Here is a 16828-nt window from a genome sequence, read left to right as displayed (position 1 = left end):
CCTAGGATACCTCTGAAACTCGACAACTAAGAATTCTTATAAGATCAAGTTTCAAAATGTTTCCTCTAGGGAACTCCCTAAGGTGCCTTTTGGTGGCCTTTACCCCAGGTGCTAGAGATCTGACTTGGTGAAACTGAAAAGTCAGAAGGCCAGGTATGCCAACACAGTGACTTATTTTCGTCCTTGCTTCATAATTTCCAAGCCCTGCCAGAGACTTGTGCTTCTCTGATATGTACATGTGTTTCATAGCCAACACATATCCAGAACCCACTAGCTCCAAGGGTTGATCCACTGCAATTCTTTTCCCAACACCTCCCATAACTCCTCCAGGGCTCCAATGCCAAGGGGAGGAAGAGTGCTGTTGTTTAGCTACTGTGTTGGTTGATGTGCATTTAGGCTACAGGTATGTCCAGATTTACACCATATAATGGTCAGTGAGAGTGCAGTGTGGCAAATGGATTGGAGTAGACTAGACTACCTGTAGAGAGGCTGGTTTTTGATCTGCTTATATTAATGGAGGTAAGAGGTGATAGATGGAAGAATGTAGTGATGAAGTGTCAATGAGTTTGTAGAGAGTCCAATAAATTTAAGCACTATTTATTAATTATACTGGATATAAATTTCTGTGCTGGGAGGATGAGAGAGTTTATCCAAAACGGATAGCAAGATTTGGTTTGGGCAACAGGATGGACAGTGGTGAGGGTAAATGTATTAGGCAGGGGTAGAAACAGACTTGGGTGTTGTTTTGGTGATTGACTGAACACAGGACAATGCACTACTGCTTGGGAGATGCTGTGCCTGGGTCTGATCGTGGAGTGTTGAGGTAGAGGGTGGTGTATGATGCTGACAGGGAACTCACCGGTGCGTTGAGTTTTAGCATTCGTGACTCTGAGACGCATATGAGGCACTGACTTGTGAATTAGGAGTTGTGAGTTGGAAGTGCAGGTTTGTAGTTTAGAAAGAGATGTGGAAATCAATGTAGACCTGGTTGATGTAGGTGGTGATTGTAAGCATGTTGACCAGAGCTGGTGTGTGTCTTGGATGTTGGGCAGTGCAGATAGAGCCAAAGCTCTTCAAGGCTAAGGTGATGGTCATTTGTGGAGCTCAAGTTTATGACTCAGCCTGGAACTAGCTTGCCTTCTCAGCAGGAGAAACATGATTGCACACCTGCAGCTCCTGTCTTTTCAAAAAGTCATAATGATTTCTAGTCCCAACATGTAGGGGAGCTCTCCAGGTTCCTTTCTTCAGTTTAATTTCTCCAGAGAAAACTGAGGAAAGAACTCTCCCCACTATTTGAACTTCACCAAAAGACCACTCAGTTAATATTTCAATGATCAATACTTCTTTAAAATAGTCTACTCCTCATACAGCTAATAAATCAAAGCTTATTAACTTAGGAAATTGGATTATCCCCAAAAATTAAACATTGATTGGAAACTTAATATTAATCTTTTTGTACCATATATCCATTCAAGTGTTTTATACACCTTAAAAAGCAGGCACATAATATTGTTATAATGATTACAAGACTGATCATTACTCTTTTACCAAAAAGAGCTACAAAAGAGTAACTCCATAGACCAAAATTTATTTCTTCATTATCTCTATCTTGAGTCTGTCCTTTTTCCCCCTCTTTCTTCTAATAACTAATTCCCGTTCTGATTCTTATTTCTTCCTTGGATGAGAATTTTATTTACCTAACCTACAAATTTGATTAACTTCTCAGAACCACTAAAACAACAGTTTGAGGTTGACAATTGAAGACTTAAGAACAGAAACAAGGAACCTGGATGAATTTCTGATGTTTTTCCTTCGGAGTGTGTAATGCAGTTGGAAAGTCTTTTTCAGAGGTAAGAGTTTGATCAGACAAATCAGATATTTCGATATTTATAGTTTTGTCAGCATAACTTTCCTGTAAAAACCTTCTGTTTGGGTGTCTTTGTTAGCTATTAGTCAACACTATAAAAAGCCTCTTTCGGAGCCATTGGTAAGTCTTTCTGAATACTCTAATTGTTCCGCCTGCGTTACAAAACAGGGAAACATTGGCGGTTCAGTGGTAGAATTCTCGCCTCCCACGCGGGAGACCCGGGTTCGATTCCCGGCCAATGCAGGAATTTTGGCCCGCTGTCACTGCTTTACGGTTTTTATATTTCTACCCAGCAAAATTATACTGCACAGGCAACTGCGGTCCTATAGGGTTTTGCTTGCTGCGGCTGTAAAACGAGGACAATGTCAACCGAACTGGTGGGGCTAGAGCTGGAGCTTAAAACTTTCAGAAATCCATCTAATAATCAGAGACCGGGCAGTGCTTGGGCTCAGCAACCACTTAACCAGTCTGTCTCTGAAAGTGGGAGTGTTTCCGGTGGCTCTGGGCTTTAGAATATTTGGACCTAAGACCATTGTTACTTTCAGCCTTTTTCATGGAAGATCTCAGGAACCCAAAGAGCCATCAGGTCACTGATTCGTGGGCTGGACCTTGGGCTGACGGCTGGACCGCGTCTCACTGTGGAGCGAGGATGAAGAGATAAACGTCCTTGCAGGAGAACAGCCACAGGACACCCCAGCAGCGAGAGAGGCATCAGCGGCCCAAGGAAAGGGGAGGCGTGTGGGGAGGAACCCGCGTGGACAGGAGGGGACCCGCGGAGAGGGGACCTCGCGCAGAGGTGGCGAGAGGCCCCGGGGTCTGTACACCAGACACGGTGAACCCAATTAGTTAACATCGTCAGCCACGGCGCCTCTGCGCGTCCCGTGGGCCCATCGATGTTCAGGGAAGGATTCTGTGTAGCTGGCAATGTGCGTCAACAGGTGTGAGCCTGAATATTGTACTTTTTAAAAGGGAAAACAAACTACAGAATCTGGGAACGGTTTATCCGGTTTTGCACCGCTTGACACATTAGGAAGCTTCTGCGAAAGATTCCAACTTAAGAGTAAGGAGTGTTAATCCGTTACCGAGACAATGGGTAATTAATTTTCTTCCAAAATTTTGTTCATCTAAGAATAGCTTAAAATTTGTTTTTTTTAAACCTATTTTCACACTAGCAATATTTATTTTTCTAATAATAAATTTATTCACATTCAAAGATTTCCTTATTCTTACATATTATGTCTTTTACGTTTTGTTTATAAACTGATGGTAATTTTTTAAAGTCTTTTCCTCGCAATCCTGTGTTGAAATCATCAGGGTTGTTTTACTATTTTGTTTTAACTTGTTTGGGAATCTCTGCATTTGTTGAATAAAAATTGTAATGTAATGCATAATTTCTTGTTTTTAAGATTTTTCTCTAAACGGGAATCAGGCTTTAGAGAGAACAATCTAGAAGACTTGATTTGTAAAAAGGAAAATGATAGATTACTTAAATGATGAGGCACATTGAAAGGGCTCATCACGTATCAGGGAGAATTGATCCAGGATGATCAACTTCAAGAAAATATCATAGTAAAACCATTAGACTTTAAAGATAAAGAAAATATTCTCAGGTTCTCCAGGCAAAACTGTGAAATAAGTTACAAAAGTGACAAAATTAGAAGAGGACCAACATACAAAGCAAGGCAACGTGGAGCAGCAGTTTCAAGAAATTTATATAAAGAAAGTGCAAATTGAAGATATTATATCTAGCCAAGCTCCTTTTCAAGGTTCAAGGTATAGGAGATTGTTCTGCTATGGCACTCTGATGACCTTATACTTCTCCATATAGGCCACGAAGGCCAGGCTCAACTGTAGTCTGACCCGAGTCTTGGCCAAATGCCCTCCTGGAACGTGGAAAGATAGACAGTCTTGTGAGGTGCTATCATAAGGCTATTTCTCACTGATCTCATGTGGGAGGTTCTCTGTCTTGGGGCAGGCTACCAGTAGACAGTTTCTCACCTGCCTCCCTGATTCTGGGGAGACATGGAAATTTCCACTTTGCCTCCACCTCCACCCCCAGGGTGCAACTACAAGCTATAAAACTGCTTAGGTGCAATATGAAATTGGCTCCTTTGCAACAGAGCAAGCTACCACTTGTATCTTCTTGTCATCTAATCCATCCAGTGTGGTGTCATGCTGTGGGATTGTGGATGTAGGAAGCTGACAACATGCTACACTTGCTTATGTTGTGTGTATCAGTAATAAACCATCTCAATTCATTTGAGATTGTCTCCTTATCGGTCAATTCTACAGAAATGTGACAAGCACATCTAGCAGCTGCCACTATACAATTGCCAAGGGACTGTTAGACTGCTTGACAAATTTGGTGCCTGATGTGGGGCCAGTAAGGTCACAATACTGTAACCAGACTGAAAAGTCCGATTGCCCAGGTTCTTGGTCAGCGTAAGAGAGGAATTCAGACACTGACACAACGGCAATAGCAGGCAAGCAAAGATTTATTAGAGGAAAGGTCAGATACACTCCAAGTGAGAAGCGGGCAGTGCCAGAGAACGCATCCACCCCATGTCTTGAGTCAGTTTTATTTTTATTTGGGTTGTTTAGAAGGGAATTAGCATTATCTGGTTATCGGCCAATAATAATTTTTCCTCCACCCACACGTTGGCAGGGGGAGTTCTTGACCTTCTAGGGGAATATCTGGAACTGTCAGGGCAGTCTTCCCCCATGGAAGGGGGTGCTAAGGCATATGGAATTCGTATGTAAATTAAAGAAAGATCAACGTCCTCTAGAGGTGTATAGCAGAAGGCTTTGTATGTGTTATTTGTGCATTCGTTACTTTTCTCATCATAGTTGAAGGTCTCAGATTCTGGTAGGGGTGCCAGGCGGGTCTCAGTTCCCCTTTATCTTCATCTTGTAGGATGCCAGCAAGACCTCCAACTATGATCCCCAGCTCATGTCTACCTAGCTACCTATCTCAATACCTTCTTGGAGAAAATAACAGAAGGGGCTGTGTGGGCCAGGTTAGGGGGTATGAGAAGGCTCCCCAGGATGTTCTCCCCTAAGTGGTGGGTATGAGGTCGGGGGAGTAAGGGTCCTCCAACCATTCCACATGTTAATGAACATTTGGAGGCCGAGCAGTGACAAGGAAGGATTGAAAACAGCCATGTAAACAGTGTTTTATTTGTTGCTGAAAGTTTGTTGGGACTGAGTGGACGGCCTCTTAAAACCAAAAGCAATTGCAGAGCTGTGCTTACTGTTGTGGGGCTGCTCCCCCCAAGCCCCCCATCGCTCTCTTTCCCTCGTCCTGGCCTCAGGTAATAAGAAGCCTCCCCACCGCTCCAACTGACTTCACAGGCTGGTTCCACCTCTTTGCACACCCTGAACTCCCAGTCAAGGAGATAAAATGGTCTCCTAGCTGCTGTTGTCACTCGTCAAGTGCAAGGGTTAAACTCCTTGGTCTGTGTTCCTGTAAGAGAGTGTGAATTCAACTGACAGAGTTTGGGTAAAACTTGCAGTAAAGAGGAAAAAAAGTTAAAGATATGAGTGAGGCTTCTGAGCCAATTCACTATACGTTGTGAAAATGTATAATTGAAATTAATGAGTTACATGCTTCTACTACGAATTCTATTAAAATGTTAGAGGAGATTCTTCTGTTCAGGGTACTGTCACATGTAAAAAAGTGCTAATGGGACAAAATCCCCTGACATTTGCTACAAATGGATGGGTCAAAATTTAGCATGAGTGCCTATACCCTCTGATGTCCAAAGTTTCACTGTATAAAGAAGATCCTGTTGGGTGGCAAGTCAAAGATTTTCATCTCAACAGCTTTGACTTCAGTGTTATCAGACCTTTGCTAGCAGGAGTGACTGATAAACCCCAACAAAATTCAGTAGCTTGCTTGCCAAGTAAAGTTTCTTGGAACTATGTGGATAAATCCCTCTGGCAATGCTCAATCTCTCTGGCAGCCGAAAGGAAAAAAAAAAAAACTGCTTTTCTCAGGAAGTGAAGAACTCTATATTTCTGACACAGAAGCCACTACTGCATGCTAGACTTATAACTCCTGCCAAAGTTTGGCCTGTTTGTTTTACAGTAAAAATTGTTGTTCTACTGTCTTCTGATCTCCATACTTTTTGATGAGAAATCTACATTATGGTTAAAATTTGAAAAATACAGAAATAACATTAAAGTAATAATCTCCATTGCCTCCAAACTGAACTCTTCAAAATAAACAGTATTTTAAATATGGTGGGTCTAATTTCAAAAATCGTGGAATTAGAGCACTAACTGGTAGTGTTTGGCCAGAGGAACAAAGAATTCCCAAATCTCATTCTGCCAATAACTTAGGTTCCCTGGTGGATGTGGGGGTTCCTGAAGGAACAAAGAAAAGTGGCAAGGTGTATGTAATCACAGTTTGTTATAGGTAGGGCTTGTGCCACAGTAGAGAGAATTCCAGTAAACTGGACCAGAGCATAAGGTTCAGTTCAAGGTCTTAGAGGTTTTCCCTTCTAAGCACAAAACAAACTTTCCCAAATGAATCTGATGGTGCAAGTCCTGTGAAAGGAGGTGGCCAGAAAGAAGGCAGGTGGAGTGGGGATGCAGGGTTAGAAGCTCCCCTTGATACCAACCAGGTGACAGTTTGGATGCTCAGGTACAAAAGGGGCAGGAATAGACACACCCTTTCATATGAGGTTTTAATATATGGCGTCCTCAACCACTAGGAAAGGAAGCTCAGCCATTAGAAAGAGAAGCTCAGTATCTGTCCGGGAACGTGAAGAGTGAGACGAGTGTTTGCTCGGTTGGGTATTAAAAGTTAGGGATGAGGGAAAGCAGAGAATTTCCCTTCTCTACATGAATATTTCCTCTTGATTTTCTGATGTCATTACAAGTAATAATAAGAGAGAGATATATTAGCTAAGTCCTTCAAAAGACCCTTTTCTTCCAGTTGTCACTCCTCCTGCGTGTCACACTGGGCAGGAAATGGGCGACACAACTGGCCAAGGAATGCCATTTTAATATTATAGCATAGTCCTTTAAAGTATGTGAGAACATGGCATACATTCAACTAATTTCAGAGCTACAGTACCTAAGAGGTCACCAACACCTTCCCATTATATTTCCCTTTTTGAATTATAAATAGTCGCATTATATGTATTTATATATGTAAAATATATATAAAATGGTATGTATTACTGCACAGTTGAACATAACTCATCAGGTAAGGTTATACAGTGGGTAACACATAACAGCATAAACCAACTATATCAATGTGAATAATGTAAGATGTGACATTTTCTTATTGAATATTATTATTTTTATTATTTTTTATTATTATATTATTAACTTTTAATTATCATTAAATTTCCTTTAGAGAAATAAAAACACAGAAAAATTAGTGATCCAATAAAGAATTTTCCCTTCACTAATGTCCACATCAAAATAGATAAAGTGGCCATCAAAATGAAAATTAAATTATGAGAAAAACTCCTCTATGGTTTTTAAAAATCTGCTCTGGTTCCAACTAGTCTTAGGTCTTCAGAAGCTAATACCTTTATTTCTGGTGCTTACTTATTTCTGCCAACACTTCCAAAGATGGACTTAGGGACCATCCAGTGCACTACGTTTCCGAAGTTCCTAAAGGTCAAGTGTTCTCACGAAACTATCCAAGCAAGAGCTCCATATCCACAAAATCTACAACGAGGGAGACCACTGCAAGCAAAAATGCCCAGGCTTACATTTTTATCGCGACTAACCTTATCTGGAAGAAAAGGGTAAACGCCAAAACAGAAGAGAACAGAGAAAGAGTTTTGAATTCATGCTGAAATGCTAGGCAGTTCTTCCAGTTTGTCTCTTGAGGACGTAACGTCTATGGAGAAATTGACAATGAAGAGATTGGTTGATTGTAAATAAAGTTTAATATTATATCTAAAAGATATACGTTGGTGGGCGGTGGATAGGGGAGTTTTAAATTCACCCTACATTTTACCTAACAGTAAAACCACTTTCCCCATCAGTCTTGGAAAACCTGAACCGTAGCAGTTAGAAAATGCCAAACTCAAGTCAACAGGAACGAAAAGAACCCCTGCCCCGAGGGAAGCTCTGCCTTCCCTGACCGGGAATCGAACCCGGGCCGCGGCGGTGAAAGCGCCGAATCCTAGCCACTAGACCACCAGGGAACTGCGGCACCACGCTACTTATTTGATCCTTTGGGCGAGGGCTACCCCTGCACTGACCTCTGGAAAAATTCGTGGGTCTACCCTTCCCGGTGCTGCCCGCCCTTTTAAGGAATTGTCCCAGAAAGCCATTTCCTCCCTGCTTTCTCCAAAAGGCGAGCCCGCACACGACGCACTCAGCGCCGCTCCCACACAGTGACGCGCCCGCGAGGCCCTCAGGTCCGCCAGTCCCAGTCCCGGAGCGAGTTGCCTCGTCCCGGGCCGCACCTCACAACTGCCCTGGAGACAAACCTTTGCGAGGCGCCCACGTGTGGAGAGAAGGTCGCCAGAGCTGGGGAGTGGACCAGGTTGTCAGGAGGCGGCGGGAGGGGAGGCGCCCAGGGTTAGACCCTTGGATCCCCAACATCATAAAGGACTCTGAGGGATGCAGGAACGGAGACGGCGTGGATGGAAAACTCTTTCAAGGAAGGCTTGGGGGCCCTGAACTGGATTCTGGATCTGTCCCCTATAACCTGCTGCACCTGCAGATTTCCCAGCTTAGCTGATGGCAACTCCATCCTTCCGTATGCTCAGGGCAAAAAACTTGATGCCGGTCTTTCTCTCACACCGCACATCCCATTTGTCACAAAATCGTGTTTCCTCTCTGATTAATTGTGGACTTTGATCCACACAATCTTTCTCTTTCTTGGTCTCTGATTTTGGCAAACGACTCTCCCGATAAAGGCGTGGAGATTGACTCAACTCGCGACCCTCCGTCCGCTAAGACTTTAGGGTTTGAGACCTTTAATCTCGAGACCGTGGGGTTGGGCCACCGTCGAGACTTTTCTTTGGCTCTGCCGGTCAAAATCAGCCTCTTCTAGGCCTGTCCTCGAGGGCCAAGGGCAGGGCTGGGCCCCGTCAGCGTGGCCCCTCTCGCCAGGTCAGGAGCCCCCCACACACGCCTCCAGTGGGGCCTCCAGAGAAGCTTCAAGAGGCGTTGATTCAATTTGCCGGGATCCCGCGAGGCGCGGGTGCGCGGTGCGCGCGGGCGCACGCGGCGCGTGTGTGGTTCCCGGTACCCGCCGCCCTCCCAGCTCCTCGCGTTCTCACCCGCGAGCGGTAACGTCTGGGTCAGACTGAGAGGCGAACAGGCCCAGGCAGGGAGATACCTGTAGGAAAAGGTCCGTCTCCCCTTTCAGTCCTGTCCAGTAAGGATCAAAAAGACAATCTTGAAGAGACAGAAAGGGGGAGAGAGAAATAGATCAAAGGGAAAGGAAGAAATCCTATGAGATTTCCTCATCTGAAAGCACTGTGAAGATCAAGTCGGCGTACTCTGGGACTTGGTGCTCCCGTCGCTGGTGAGGGTGAGTCGAGTTCCCGTCTCCAGTTGGAGCCAAAGCAGACAAACTTGACCTGACTACCCGTGAGCAAGCAACCCCTCTTCCTCCCCATTGAGCAGCACTTGAACGTCTCTCTCTAGGCTTTTTATGGATTCCAAGGATGCAACCCATGCTTATTTTTACCGCACTCACTTGAAGTAAGAGTACTTTACAATCTTTTAGCAAAGAAACGGTTTCTGACGAGTTTTGAAAGAAAACTTTCAGGTGTGGGGGAAATATGAAAACCACTACACTTAGGGAAGGCAGCTACTGTTAAGAATGACACACATCCAGGAACGACACTTCAACCAGGTAGATTTATCCCTTAGGTTGGGCCCATTTCATTTTAAATGCACTGTTGGTGGAACTTAAGATGAATCTAGGATGTTCAGGATTAATATTTTAATTTTAATAGTTTTTAATTTAAATACACATTCCGAAAGTTATATAACAAACACATGAAGCCAGCCTTATGCCATTTTTACAAAAATGGGAAAGAAAGATGATATATAAATGACAAAGCCTCATAAAATGGCCTTTAAATATTAGTTGTTTCCACTAAAGTTTTTCTTCATTGGATAGGTAACATCTAACACCTCTTTTTACAAAATCTGACAATCACTGCAAGACCCTAAAATCAACTTTCTAGTTCCAGCCTACTCCTCCCTATACCTTTCCTCGCATAGCCTTATCATCTTTTCTATACCATTCACCCTCAACCTCTAATTTGTAACCCCACACTCAACAAGCAACGCAGTAAGTTAGGGGCCCTCCATGGGACTCTGTCTCCCTGCAAAGAACAGAATATTGCAAATCAAACATTGTATTCACAGTCATAAATAATAGACAAGAATTTTTTTCTGTAACCAAATGCCTAGAAAATGAACTTTTTTTCAAGAAAAATCTAGATTCATTGTTGAGTGTTGCAGACATTTTCTCTTTCAACCAGCTCTGAAGATAACTGGAGATTTAATTTCCCCAAGGGTTGAAATAGAGGATCTTGGGCTAAGAGGTCAGTCATAATATGTGACGGCATGTGTCCTACAATGAAATGAGAGGGATTAAGTGACAGCGTATCTTGATTTGTGTGGTGGCTACTTCGGTATGTACACATTTCAGAATTTGTTGAGCTGTGTGAAAAAGTCAAACCTGGAAGACTTTAAGACTTACTATTAAGCTGTTTATTACTATAAATAAGAGAGTGTGGGACTAGCAAAAGGATACATGTATAGACAAATAGAACTGAATTGAGACACCTAAAACAGACCCACTTTACACCGTCAAATTATTTTCGAAAAAAGGCACTAAAGCAATTCAATAGGGAAAAGAATATCACTTCAATAAATAGTGCTGGAACGACTGGATATCTACATAGTAAAAAAACTTTGCAATCCCTACCTCATAATATACACAAAAGCTAATTTGAGTTGGATCATAGAGCAAACCATACAAACTAAAACTATAAAGTTTTAGAAGAAAATACATAAGGATATCCTTATGACCTGGTGGTAAGCAAAGGTTTCCTAAATATGATGCAGAAAGAAATAAGTAAAAAAGAAAAATGATAAACTAATCTTTAGCAATATTAAAAACGTCTTCTCATCAAAAGATACAATTAGGTAAGTGAAAAGGCAAGTCACGGACTGGGAGAAAATACTCACAAAACATATCTGACAAAGATCCTGTCTCCAGAATATATAATGAACTCCTACAATTCAATATTAAAAACTGAAACACCCATTTTTAAAAAATGGGCAAAAGCTTAAACAGACACTTCAGAGAGGAAGATATACTAATGGCCAGTAAGTACATAAAAGAGTGCTTAATATCATTTGTTGTTAAGGAAATAGATATTAAAATTGCATTGACTGCATTAAAACCACTTCACCCAGTAGCACGGCTAAAATTATACTCTGAAAACACCAAATCTTGGTAGAGATGTGGAACAGCCAGAATTCCCATACATTTTTAGTGGAATGTAAACTGTTGTAACTGCTTTGGTTCAATAGTTTCTTATACATTTAAACATAAATTTACATAAACATCCCTTTGTCCTCAGATATTCTTCACCTAGATATTCTTCCAAGAGAATTGAAAACATATGTCTATGTGAAAAAAATTGTAACAAGAATGTTCACAGCATTTTTATTCACAATAGCCCAAACTTAGAAACAACCCAAATATCCATTATCAGGACACTAGTAAACAAATTGTGGTATATCCATGCAATGGAATACTACTCAGCAATAAAAAGGAATGAACTTTTGATATACTCAACAATATGAATAAAACTCAGAGACATCCTGCAGAACAACAGTGTGCATACTACATGGTTCCATTTACAAGAATTTCTAGAAGAAGCAAAACTAATTTAAGGTGCAAAATATCAGCAGAGTGGTTTTCAAAAATAAATAGGGTGACAATGAAGATGATGATTCTATTAATTAAAAAATTACTGATTGAATAGCCATTAAATTCAGGCACAACTAACAACAATAGAACGAAGTAGACTACTCTTATTAGCCCCATTTTACAGAAGAAAGAATTGAGGCACATAAAGTTTAAGTTACTTGTCCAAGGCCACACAAAGGCTGAACCAGAGTTACAAATCAGATCCTGCGCATTTGAGCACAGATTGACTAGGTCTTTTTTCTTCTCAGTTTTAGGTATTTCTGGTTTTCTCAGCTGTAGGGGTGAGAAGAGGAGAGAGAAGGAAAGAAAAGGCAAAAGAAGAAATGAGAGATGGAAGCACAAGGATCTGTAGTCGTCAAAAAGCAGAGCAGGAAACTATTGTGAATGTTTTCACATCAAAGTTTATAAAAATTTCTGGAAGGCTGGGTTGGTGGTTTGCAAGCAAGTATTGTGCTGAGGTCAGAAGATGAATTATAGATTTAAAAGCTGAAAACAAAAACATTAAAGCTTCTAGAAGAAAATGTAGGAAAATATATCCACAGTCTTGGGGTAGGAGAGATGTCTTAGAGTAAGATGGCTTAACAATAAAAAAAAAAAGATATTAGGTTTCATCAAAATTAAAAACCTCTGCTCATCAAAAATTACCCTAAGGAAGTAAAAAGGCAAGTCACAGACTGGGAGAAGATATTTGCAATATTCTTATCTGAAAATGACTCAAATATTGAATATATAGAGAACTTTTAGAAATCAACAATAAAAGCCAAGCCATTTAAAAATGAGCAAAATACTGGAATTTTTCACAAATTCCACAAAAGAAAATTTCTAAGTGGGCAAAAGCCATAAGAAAAGATGCTCAATATCATTACTTATTAGGGAAACACAAATTAAAACTATGATGAGATACTTTTATGCCCCAAAAGAATGAGTAAAATTTTAAAGACAGAGAACACCAAGTGCTGACAAGAATGTGGAGTAACAACATCTTGTTGCTGTTGAGAAGGTAAAATTGCACAGCCATTCTGGAAAACTGTTTGGCAGTTTCTAATCGAGTTAAATTTACACCTACCTCATGACCCAGCAATTCCACTACAAAGTGTATACTCAAGAAAAATGAATGCACATGTCCACAAAAATAATTGTACAGGTATATTCACGGAAGCTTTGCTCACAATAGCCAAAACTAAAAATAACCCAATTATCCATCAATGGCAGTATGGTCACACACAGAAATAATACTCATCAGTAACACCAAAATAATACACTCATAATAACACCAAAATAATACACTTCAACATGGATGCATCTCAAAAACATTGTTATATGAGAAAAAAGCCAGGCACACAAGAAATTATATACATTTATGTGAATTTCAAAAAGTCAATACTAATCTACAGAGATAGAAATCAGAATGGTTATCTACTTAATTATGTTTTTGTTGAACCATTTTAAGGTAAGTTACAGACATCATGATCATTGAACCTAAATACTTCAGCATGCAAATGACTTCATCTCTTTGAGTATCATTTATGGACTCCAATATTCCTTTATTCAGTCTTTCAGTCCACTAGACTGGCATCAGCAAACTTGCTCTGTCAAGTGCTGGGTAGTAAATATTTTAGGCTTTGCAGGCTGTATGGTCTCTGTTGCAGCTGCTCAACTCTGCCATTTTAACACAAAAGCAGCCATAGATAATACATAAACGAATAAGCAAGGCTGTGTTCCAATAAAACTTTATTTACAAAAACAGGCTGTGGGCTGGATTTGGCCAGCAGGCCATAGTTTACTGACCCCTACGCAAAAATTGCAGTTCTTTTTCATGCTCAACTCATCACCACTCATGCCAGTGGGAATCCCTTCAAGCTGGCTATGTGTTTTTGAAAAGATCTACTAGTTTGTTAATGAATCATTGCTTTCCGGTCCAAGCTTTCACGTGCTCACCTTGTAATTCCCCTGCACCTTTCCTGTAAGCAGTCATTTCTTTAAGGTCTTAGTTCATTTTGTGTGGAATGGTATTAAAGGCCAAAACCTGGACACTATGGAGACTCCTTGAGCTTTTGGTGATGTTGCTTCTAAACCAATTCAGTTCACAATGCTAAAATAGATTTTGTTTTTTTTAGATTTTTATTTATTTATTTTTTTCCCCCAAAGCCCCAGTAGATAGTTGTATGTCATAGTTGCACATCCTTCTAGTTGTGTGTATGTGGGACGCGGCCTCAGCGTGGCCGAAGCGGTGTGTTGATGCCCGCCGGGATCCGAACCTGGGCGAACAGCAGCAGAGCCTGCGCACTTAACTGGTAAGCCGCGGGCCGGCCCTAAAATAGATTTTAACTGAATTTATTTATTTTACATATATATAGTGTCCATTTAAAAGTGATGATTATGCTTGTTTTTGGCCTTGTAATTTTTTCGTTTCTCTTGGGCTCATAATCTTGATTCTCAGTTAACAAAGTTACTTGTCTACTTGTTGCTAAATATAAATAAAATCCTTTCAAAACAACAACAACAAGAAATCAGAATGTTTTCTGGGCTGATGAAATTTTCTGTAACGATCTAGGTGATGGTTACATTTGTCAAAATTCATTGGGCTGTGCACATAAGATTTGTACATTTTACTCTGAATTATACTTCAATAATATACTATATAGTAGCATAAAAATTGGGTGGGGGAGGCGGAGGATGGCATTGAGTTTATGTTTTATTATATTTATTAGATTTTATATTATTTAGATTTTAGTGTAAAATACCATGTTGAATGCAAACTCGTAAAAAGCTCGTTGTCACAGCGTCTAAAAACGCCCCACTGACATTTAAAATATCTCAACCAAAAAAAATGGTTACCACCACACGGTTACATTAGTGGAAGCTACAGGCACCGCACTTGACCTTTTGGGATAGTTCTGCGCGTGCTCAGATATGGGGCACGTCGGAGCTTTCTAAAGACCAGCCCTCATATTTGTGTCCGCTGAGTTTTCCTCCCCTCCTTCTGACCCCAAGGTGCTGAGAGCCAAGGTAAGCCCGGCTCTCAGGCCTCAGATAAGGGGTGCAACCGGTGAGGGGATTAAAAGAGATACTAAAACATACACCAAATCTTGTCGAGAAAGATGCCAGAAGCTGCCATGACTCGAACCGAGGTTACTGCGGCCACAACAGAGAGTACTAACCGCTATACAATCCCGGTGTGCCATACATCAGCCAGCAACTGGCGCGCGTCCTTTAATATTTTTGATGTGAAAACATCCACAATATTTTCCTGCTTTGTTCTTGAACAACTACAGGTTCTTGCGCTTTTCTCTGTTTCAGATCCTCTTCCATTTCTCCCTTCCCGTTCTGATACGTAATAAAACCAATTCTCACCACTCAGGATCCGGCTTGTGCCTCTGCACAAGCTTCCTGGGAGGTCTTGCTGTCCTCGACCCGACCACTCCTCGAGGCCCTGCTTCTTTCTCTCCGCTTGCAAGTTTCCTTTTGGCCCTGACCCTGTCCCTGCTTCCGCTCACTGACCCTGTGGACCCCACTGAAGAGGCAGCGCATTTGAGCTGAGCGCGTGGTGCTCAAGTGGCACAGATGGTGCACTGTAGGCCCCTCCGTTGCCCAGCCCATGTGATTTTGCAGGCTTTGAAATCAATTGACCAAAACAAAGCTTTCTTAAAAAGAACTTTCCCCTTTGAAAAACTTTCCTTCTATTTCCGCTTTTCAGAGTTCTTCAAAGGCCTAAAAGCTTAAAGGTGACAATGTATGGAAAAAACGAAGACCAACCAAGTGAGAAAAGCAAAGCCTCTTTATTCAGAGCTTGCCATAGCGAGGGAGTCAGCCATCGTCCCTTGCGTTTTAGCAGAGACAGAGGCAGGCGGAGGAGTGGGAAAGCCTCAGAGAGGAAAAAGGGAAGGGTTCAGGGTGTGCCCTGATTGGAGGCTGTTGGCATGGGGAAGCTGGAGGCGGGCTAACTAGAAGCCCGGCATCCTGTATGACTGGTCGGGGGTGCATGTTTGGCTTTCTCTGGTTGGTCCTAAGTTGCAATGGGGACAAAAATTAGGGAAGCTGTCAGTTATTAATCGAGTCCTGGCCATTTTGAACCAATTGTTCCAGAAGTTATTGTTTAGCTTCCTGGATTGTTACTGGAGATAACAGCGTGACTTCCTACAAAATGACATATAGCAGGATGGTTTCCTGGGTGGTTAATTGTAGCTAAAGAGTTGATCTCCTGAGCAGGTGGCTGCAGGTTGTGAATCAGAGTTCTATTTTTCTATACGATCTAGCCTTTTGTCCTTTTGTATGTTCAGACTCTCAAATGCATTAATTCAACAAGTCCTAACTGAGTGCTCTGGGCATTCAGCTTCCCTTGGGCCCCTTCGGCTCATGCCGGAGGAGGGGCGTGGGGGGGCGTCGCCGATCCGGGGGTCTCCGGCGGCGCTGGCTTCCGAAGCTGGTTAGAGGCAAGGCGAGGCTAGGCCTTTCCGACGCCCTAGTTTCGGAATTACCCAGCGCACTGGTTTCAAATGTGACGAACAACTTGTTTTGTCTCTTTATTTGTTTTGTTTTCTGAGGCTTTGGAGCCTGCCTAGTCATTTAACAGAAGGAGGCTGGTATCTACTCGGGTTTAGTGACACATCACTCAATATTACAATGAAAATGGGAGACCCGCGAGGTGTCTCTGTGGCGCAATCGGTTAGCGCGTTCGGCTGTTAACCGAAAGGTTGGTGGTTCGAGCCCACCCAGGGACGGGGTGGACGTTTTACGTGTAATAGCTAGTTTTTGTGCTCTCACATGCTTGCAGAAGAAATATTGGGGGACACGGAAGTTCCTAGGAACAAGGAACAAGAGAGAACTAACATAATCTGGGCTCAAGTGCATGGGTTCCGGAATGAAACCTTGTTTCTCTTCTTTGGGCTAATAGTAAATTGTACGTACTTCAATTTTTTTCCAACTGTATAACAGTACCCACCAGCAGGATATGCCTGGATTTAGTAATTGCTCAATCAATAATGTTATCAATAGAGTCATAATCATCATTATCATTATCCTCT

At 41.8% G+C, this 16828-nt stretch overlaps 3 non-coding genes across 3 annotated transcripts; 2 read left to right on the top strand and 1 right to left on the bottom strand.

Annotated features, from left to right (window-relative positions):
* The first annotated feature begins 2039 nt into the window (after nt 1-2039).
* Nucleotides 2040-2110, top strand: TRNAG-CCC (transfer RNA glycine (anticodon CCC)). Its single transcript has one exon. It is a non-coding gene; the product is annotated as a tRNA-Gly (tRNA).
* Nucleotides 2111-7965: 5855 nt separating this feature from the next.
* Nucleotides 7966-8037, bottom strand: TRNAE-UUC (transfer RNA glutamic acid (anticodon UUC)). Its single transcript has one exon. It is a non-coding gene; the product is annotated as a tRNA-Glu (tRNA).
* Nucleotides 8038-16451: 8414 nt separating this feature from the next.
* Nucleotides 16452-16525, top strand: TRNAN-GUU (transfer RNA asparagine (anticodon GUU)). Its single transcript has one exon. It is a non-coding gene; the product is annotated as a tRNA-Asn (tRNA).
* The last annotated feature ends 303 nt before the right edge of the window (nt 16526-16828 follow it).

Source organism: Diceros bicornis, chromosome 4, assembly GCF_020826845.1.
Source record: "Diceros bicornis minor isolate mBicDic1 chromosome 4, mDicBic1.mat.cur, whole genome shotgun sequence".
In the NCBI taxonomy this organism is placed as follows: Eukaryota; Metazoa; Chordata; class Mammalia; order Perissodactyla; family Rhinocerotidae; genus Diceros; species Diceros bicornis.
The sequence above is the reverse complement of the archived record's forward strand: the minus strand, read 5'-3'. Positions and strand labels throughout refer to the sequence as shown.